Here is an 8,903-nt window from a genome sequence, read left to right as displayed (position 1 = left end):
TTAGACTGCAGAAAACCAAAGACAAGAGTAAAATTGTGAAGAAAGCCAGAGGGGTCAAAAACAGCTTCCAATAGAAGAAAGAAAAATAAAAATTATAGCAAACTTCTCATCAGAAACATGGAAACAAGAAGGGAGTGAAATGAAATCCTTTAAGTATTGAAAGAAGAATGCTAATCTAGAATTCTACATCCAACAAAATTATCCTTTAAAGGTGAAAGAGAAATAAAAAAATTCTCAGAAAAAAATGAGTCAATTCATTGTCTCAGCAATTAAATTGTTTCTATGTAAGAAATGTTAAAATAAATTCATTATGCAGAAGGAACATGATATAGGGCAGAAACTTGAATGCCCATAAAAAAAAGGAAAATCATCAGAGAAGGAATAAATGGAGGTAAAATAAAAACTGTAACTTTTTTCAGTTCTAATTTTTAAAGAATGCTTGTTTTAAGCAACAATAGTAACGATGGATTAGATGATTAGAGCATATGAATAAGTGAAATGAATGAGAGCAGTGTCACAAAAGACTAGGAATTGGAAATACTCTGTTATAAGGAATCTGCACTACATGTGAAACAGTATAGTGCTTTACGAAGTGTACTAAGATTATTTTAAAATGTATGTTATAAACCCTAAGAACTGTTGAGAATGCTTAAAAAGAGTATAAATGATATGAGAGAAGAGATCAAAGGGAATCATATAAAATGCTCAATTAATACCAGAGAGCACAAAAAAAGTGACAAAAAAGAACAAATGCACCAGATGGGAAAAAGTTACACAAATAGTAGAGTTTAGTACAACTATATCGATAATTGCTTTAAATGTAAATACCAGTTAAAAGCAGAATTTGTCAGATTGAATAAAAAATTTCAGAAAGACTCAACTATATGCTATCTACAAGAAACTGATTTTGTGTATCAAGATTCCTGACAGTTTAAAAGTAAAAGAATGATGGATTTGGGGGCAGTGAAACTCTTCTGTATGACATTATAATGGTGGATACCTGATATTATGCATCTGTCAAAATCTATAGGGGTCCATCCATACAATAGAGAAAATGGATGTTAATATAAACTATGGACTTTAATTAATAATAATGTATTGATATTAGCTCATTAATTGTAAAAAATGTACCACACTATTGCAATATGTCAATAATGGGCACATCTGTGGGTATGTATTAGGGTGGGAGCATATGGGAACTAGAACTTTAGGCTCAATTTTTCTGTAAACCTAAAACTACTCTAAAAAATAAAGTCTATTTTTAAAAAAATCAAATAAAATCCATATATATGGTGGATGTTTAGCAAGCTAACTGTAATTGAACTAAATCTGTACTGTAATTGAACTAAAGCACTGTTGAATCCACTGCTAATTCTTTAATGTGTCTTATTTTTTTGCACGTTAATTCCCATATTCTGGCTATTGCCCACAACCCAACTCAGCAGCTCTAGGCTGTCTGCCAACACACACTCCTGTTCAACTTCCAGGGGTTACCTTAAAACATCCAAGATCAGGCCAGTCACTTGGGGGTGATGGTGGGTAACATCTAGTCAGTGTTCCATAATGGTGTCTTTTTAAAGGAAGTAGCTGATGGCCTCTTCACTTCAAGCAATGGTCGCCTGCAGAAAATGAAAGAATCCTTAGATGATGTGATGGGTTAACTTGTTAGCAACATACCTCTTAACCATCTGGTAGATTTCATTTATCCTTAGCTGACCAAGTCTCAGAATGCTCAGAATCAAAGTGCGGGGAAGGACAGGACCAGCCGTGAAGCCTAGCAACCTAAGCACAAAACGCATTAAACTTGTCCCTTTCATTAGTGCATAGTGCAGACGAGCAGATGACACCTTCTGTTATATTGAAATAAACCTGCTAGGCAAATCTGAATTGAGGAAGCAGGTAGCTATAATATGTGACCTCAACTGTGCTCATTTCCAGGTGAATAAAGAATTTTAAAGTGTCTGCCATTAACAGATAAATTCTGTTGTTTACTTAGCTGGTAAGAAAAGAAAGGCAGACTTGTTAGACCGTAGCCAGAAGTCACTAAAATTCAAGTACATGTATAGTCTCATTCTGTAGCCATTGTGTTAATGTATGATTTTTTTTTTAAATAGAAACACATTAATGAGGGCTGCCTATGAACTAGTGTCTGGTCTGATTTTGTCTAAGCAGATCTCCTCACTCGTTTGTCTTATGATACATATTGTATAACTTTATTTTAGTTTCTCATATCTCATATAGGAATGTCACCTTTGAATTTAATAGAATTCATTTCAGAGTAGGTCAGTAAAGGATGGAGACAGATATATCATAGTAATGATGGGGTTTTGGAGTGATGGGGGGCGGGATTCAGAGCTGACACCCAAGAAAGAATTCTTGAACACGTCTTTGGTGCAAAAAGGTGATTTTAGTAAAGCACGGGGACAGGACCCATGGACAGAAAGAGCTGCACTGGGGTTGTGAAGAGTGACTAGTTATATACTATGGAGTTAGGAGAGATACAACCAAAAGGGAGGCCTCCAAAAGGACTTTGATATGCTTAAGAAGACTCTTAAGATACCTGAGGCCTTGCTATTGTCAAGCTAAGGTTGTTTTTCCTCTAGTAAGGCATTAACATTAGGACTGGCAAGGGGTTCCTGGAGAAATATTGTACTCTGTTTGCTTCAAGTATTTGTCAATGGCTGCAGGTTATAAGGAAATTTAATGTTACCTGCCATTTCCTTCTTGCCTTTGTTCCTGGCATCACAATGGAGGGGAGGGTGATGTTGGCACTCTAGGAAACTGAGTCTATAGGTTTCTGGAGATTAGGCCATTGATAAGATTGCCTTTATCTTATAATTTACTAAGACATTTGTAAACTGATGGAGACTCCTGTCGTGCATGACTGTGATCTCTATCAGTTAGCCATTTATTTTCTTTCCTTTCCTTTGTTCTTGGGCAGCCAGGAGTGCCTGAGGAATATCAGACATATCCCATGGGGTAAGGGGTGGGGTGCTAGGTTGTGCTTGGCCCTCAGCTTGCCCTGTGGTCCCTCATCAGTAACACTAGTCAAAAAATGCTAAAGTAAGTATACAAATTTCAGTCAAAGCAGATTTCAGAGCAAGGAATAGTATCAGGGATGAGGAGACACATGATAATGATAAAAGGATCAAATATCCAAGAAAGTATTACAATCCTAAACATGTATGCACCTAACAAAGGAGCCTCACAATATACGAGGCAAAAACTGATCGAATTAAAGGAGAAATATGTAATCACAGTTGACAGACATCACTACTCCTCTAGCAGTAATTGACAGATGAAGCAGTCAGAAAATCAGTAAAGATCTAGATGGCATGAGCAATACTAACAACTTAACATAATTGAGATGATAAAGTACTTCATCTAACAACAGCAGAATACACATTCTTCTCAACCTCACATGTTACATTCACCAAGATAGACCACACCTTAATCCATATTTTCATCCATAAAACACTATTAAACAAATCTTAACACTTTTAAAAGAATGGAAATCAAACAAAATATGTTATAAGGTCACAACAGGATTACATTAGAAATCAATAACAGAAAGGTAGGTGGAAAGTTCCCAAATATTTGCAAATTTAAACCACTTCTAGATAACACATAAGTCAAAGAAGAAATGTCAAGAGAAATTTCAAGGTATTTTGAAATAAATGAAAATGCAAATTACCAAAATTTTTAGGTCGTTACTAAACTAGTGTTTACACAGAGATTTAGAGGATTAAATTCATGTACTGGGGGGGAAAAAAGGAAAGCTCTAAAGTAAATTACCTAAGTTTCTCCCTCAGAAGACTAGAGAAAAAAGAGCAAATTATACCTACACTGAGTAGAAGAAAGGGAATAATAATAATAATAATAAATAGACCACAGGAGCACCTGGGTGGCTCAGTTGATTAAGCATCAGACTTTTGATTGTGACTCAGGTCATGATCTCATGATCTCATGGTTGATGAGTTGGAGCCCCTGGTAGGACTCTGTGCTAACAGTGCAGAGCCAGCTTGGGATTCTTACTCGCTCTCTGCCCCTCCCCCACTCTTTCTCTCTTTCTTTCTCTTTCTCTCAAAATAAAGAATTAAACTTAAAAAAAATTAAATAGACCATAAATAAATAAAGTTTAAAACAGGAGAACAACAGAGAAAATCAATACAGTCCTCAATGACATCAGTAAACTTGGTAAGTCTCTAGCTAGAATAACGAAGAAAGAAAAAAAGAGAGAAGATCTAAACTACCAATATCACGAATGAAAGAGGGGTCACCAGTACTGATTCCAGAGACATTGAAAGGATAAAAATGGACTAGTATAAACAACTCTATCTGTACAAATTTGAGAACAGATTAAATGGATCAATTCCTTGAAAGTCACAAACTAACAAATTCATTTAAGTTGAAACAGATAATGTGAAGAGCCTTATATCTATTAAAGAAATTCAAATAATAGTTTTAAAGTCTTCCCAAAAAAGGAATGACTAGGCCCACATAGTTACACTGGTGAATTACATCAAACATTTAAGGACAAAATAATAAAAATAATCTATAATTTTTTTCAGAAAATAGAAGAGAGAAGGAAGTATTCCCAGTTCTTTTTGTGAGACTAACAGCATTCTAAGCCCAAAACCAGATAAATACATTACTAGAAAAGAGAAGCAGAGACATATATCTCTCATGAATATAGACAAGGAAAAATCCTTAACAGAATAATAGCAAATAGAATCCAGCAGTATGTAAAAAGAATAATACATCATTAACAAGAGGGACTCATTTCCAAAATTCAATCCTAATTCAACATTTGTAAATCAATTAGTGTATTTCATCATATAACATACTGAATAAGAAAATAAATGTGATCATATAAGTAGATGTAAAAAAATAATTTGAAAATTTTAATATCCATTTATGACAAAAACTTTATTTTTTATGTTTATTTGTTTTGAGAGAGAGAGAGAGCAGAAGAGGGAGAGAGGAAGAGAGAGAGACAGAGAGAGAGAGAGAGAGAGAGAGAGAGAGAGAGAGGGGATCCCAAGCAGGCTCCATGCTGTCAGCACAGAGCCTGATGTAGGGCTTAATCTCACACACTGTGAGATCATGACCTGAGCTATATCAAGAGTCAGACCTTTAACCGACTAAGTCACCCAGGCGCCCCTATGATAAAAACTTTAGAAACTAGGATTAGAAGGGAACTTCCTTAACCTGATAAGGGGTATGTAAGAAAACCTATAGCTAACATTATGGCTAATGATCTGAGAGTGAATGCTTTCACCCTAAGATTGAAAATGAAACAAGGATATCTTCTCATTACTCCTATTCAACATCAAAATGCAAGTCATATTTAGTGCAAGACAAGCAATAACAAATAAATAAAATGTATACATACAGGAAAGAGAAAAATAAAACTTTTAATTTTTGCAGAAAATGATTGTTTATGTAAAAAGAACCTACAAAGAAAACCTCCTGGAACTAATAACCAAGTATAATTCTTTGCTATGTACCAGCAATAAACAATTGAAATTAGAAATTTAAAAAGCAAAAACATTTACAGTTACACAAAAATTAAATGCTTAGATAAATGTAACAAAATATATACCAGATCCATTTGCAGAAAACTGTAAAACACTTATCAAAGAGGATCTAAGTAAATGGAAAAATTATTCCCTGTTCATGAATTGGTAGATTCACCATTATTTTTTTAAGTTTTTTAATATTTATTTATTTTGGGGAGAGAGAGAGAGAGAGAGAGAGAGAGACAGCATGAGCGGGGGAGGGGCAGAGAGAGGAGATACAGAATCCGAAGCAGGTTCCAGGCTCTGAGCGGTCAGCACAGAGCCCGATGCGGGGCTCGAGATCACAAACCACCAGATCATGACCTGAGCTGAAGTCAGAAGCTTAACTGACTGAGCCACCCACGCGCCTTGGTAGACTCACTATTATTAAGATGTCAATTATTTCTGCCCATGTCTTCCTTGGATTATTTGTTTTTCAGGTGTTGAGTTTGGTAAGTTCTTTATAGATTTTTCCAAAGAAGGGGCATCCAGATAGCCAACAGACACATGAAAAGATTTTCAACATCCCTCATCATCCGGGAAATACAAATAAAAACCACATTGAGATACTACCTCACACCAGTTAGAATGGCTAAAATTAGCAACTCAGGAAACAGCAGATGTTGGTGAGATGTGGAGAAACGGGAACCCTCTTGCACTGCTGGTGGGAATGCAAACTGGTGCAGCTACTCTGGAGAACAGTGTGGACGTTCCTCAAAAAAAATTAATAGCAATATTCATTGCTATTATCAATATTAGCAATAGCACTCTTAGGAATTTATCCAAAGGATACAGGAGTGCTGATTCATAGGGGCACATGTACCCCAATGTGTATAGCAGTGCTTTCAATAATAACCACATTATGGAAAGAGCCCAAATGGCCATCAACTGATGAATGGATAAAGAAGATGTGGTTTATATATACAATGGAGTACTACTTGACAATGAGAAAGAATGAAATGCTACCATTTGCAACAACGTGGATGGAACTGGAAGGATATTATGTTCAGTGAAATAAGGCAGTCAGAGAAAGACAGATATCATATGTCTTCACTCATATGTGGAACTTGAGAAACTTAACAGAAAACCATGGGGGAAGGGAAGGAGAAAAATAGTTTCAAACAGAGAGAAGGGAAACCACAAGAGACTCTTAAATACAGAGAACAAACTGAGGGTTGATGCGGGATAGGGGGAGGGGAAATGGGTGATGGGCATTGAGGAGGGCACTTGTTGGGATGAGCACTGGATGTTGTATGTAAGCAATGAATCACGGGAATCTACCCCTGAAACCAAGAGCACACTGTATACACTGTATGTTAGCTAACTTGACAATAAATTATATCTAAAAAAAATGATGTCAATTATTTCTAACTTGATCTATAGATTTAATGCAAATCCCAGTCAATATCTTAGCAACTCTTTGTAGATATCAACAAACTTATTCTAACATTTATAGAGAGTGGCAAAGGTCCTAGAATAGCCAACACAATATTGAAAAGGAAGAACAAAGTTTGAAGATTCACACTACCCTATTTCAAGACTCAGTATAAAGTTGTAACAATCAAGACAGCATAGGGTTGCTGAAAAAATAACCAAACAGATCATGGAACTAAGAATTGAGAGCCTCAAAATAGACCCACACAAATATATAGTCAACTAAATTTTGACAAAGGTGAAAAGGCAAATAAGTGAAAACTAATATTTTTTCAGCAAATAGTGCTAGAACAATTGGATGTCTATATGGGAGAAAAATGAACTTAGATACTTAGACACAAACCTCACGCCTTCCACAAAAATTATCTCAAAATATATTATAGATCTAAATGTAAAATGCAAAACTGTGCAACTTGTAGAGGAAAACACAGGAGAAAATCTGTGACTTTGAGTGTGATGATTAGTTTTAGACACAATGCCAAAAGCACAATCGATAAAAGAAAAATGATAAGTTGGACTTTGTTAGAAAGTATTGCTCTGTGAAAGACCCTGTTAAGAGAGTGAAAAACAAGGTGTGAATATTTGTCTATCACATATCTAATAAATGATTTGTATCTGAATGTACAAAGAACTTATAAAACTCAACAATAATAAAACAAGCAACCAGTAGTTGTTTGAATGGTGTCTGTAAAAAGATATGTCTGGGGGGCCTGGTGGCTCAGGTTGTTAGCATCTGACTCTTGATTCCAGCTCAGGTCATGATCTCATGGCCAGTGAGTTTGAGCCCCACATTGGGCTCTGAGCTGACACTGCGGAGCCTGCTTGGGATTCTCTCCCTACTCTCTCTGCCCCTCCCCAACTATCTCAAAAATAAATAAATAAACTTTAAAAAATTATAATAATAAAAAAAGTTAAAAAGATAGGTCTGTTTCCTAATCCTTGAAACTTGTGAATGTGATCTTATTTGGAAAAAGTCTTTGCAGATGTAATTAAGTGAAGGATATTAATATGTGATCATCCTGAATTTAGGGTGAGCCGTGTTTCCAAAGATAGGTCTTAAAATAAATAAATAAATAAATAAATAAATAAATAAATAAATAAATGAACAGAGGGAAAATTGAGACAGAAGCATTTAGAGGGGAAGGCCATGTGAAGACAGGTTTGGAGGCAGAGACTGAAGCTATGCATTCACAAGCCAAGGAACACCAAAGAACACCATTAAGCGAGCATAAATTTGGATCTCTCACACAGTGATGTTGAAAATGAAAAATGGTGCAGCCATTTTGGAAACAATGGCAGTTTTTTATAAACATTGTCTTGTTATATGATCCAGAAATTGTGCTCCTAGATATTTTTCCAACTGACTTGAAAACATCTCAACACAAATAACTGCACATAAATGCTTATAGTGGCATTATTCATAATCACCAAAAAACAAGATGTCTTTTTTAAAAATTTTTTTAACGTTTATTTATTATTGAGAGACAGAGAGAGACAGAGCACGAGAATGGAAGGGACAGAGAGAGAGGGGGACACAGAATCTGAAGCAGGCTCCAGGCTCTGAGCTGTCAGCACAGAGCCTGATGCAGGGCTCAAATTCCCAAACCACGTGATCATGACCTGAGTCGAAGTTGGACGCTTAACCGACTGAGTCACCCAGGCACCCCTACCAAGACGTCTTTTTTTTTTTTAATTTTATTTTTTTTAATTTTTTTAATTTTATATGTGAAATTTATTGTCAAATAGGTTTCCATACAACACCCAGTGCTCATCCCAACAGGTGCCCTCCTCAATACCCATCACCCACCCTCTCCTCCCTCCCACCCCCCATCAACCCTCAGTTTGCTCTCAGTTCTCAACAGTCTCTTATGCTTTGGCTCTCTCCCACTCTAACCTCTTTTTTTTTTT

This window comes from Herpailurus yagouaroundi, unplaced genomic scaffold (assembly GCF_014898765.1).
Source record: "Herpailurus yagouaroundi ecotype Mexico unplaced genomic scaffold, PumYag 67793, whole genome shotgun sequence".
Classification (NCBI taxonomy): domain Eukaryota; kingdom Metazoa; phylum Chordata; class Mammalia; order Carnivora; family Felidae; genus Herpailurus; species Herpailurus yagouaroundi.
The sequence above is the reverse complement of the archived record's forward strand: the minus strand, read 5'-3'. Positions refer to the sequence as shown.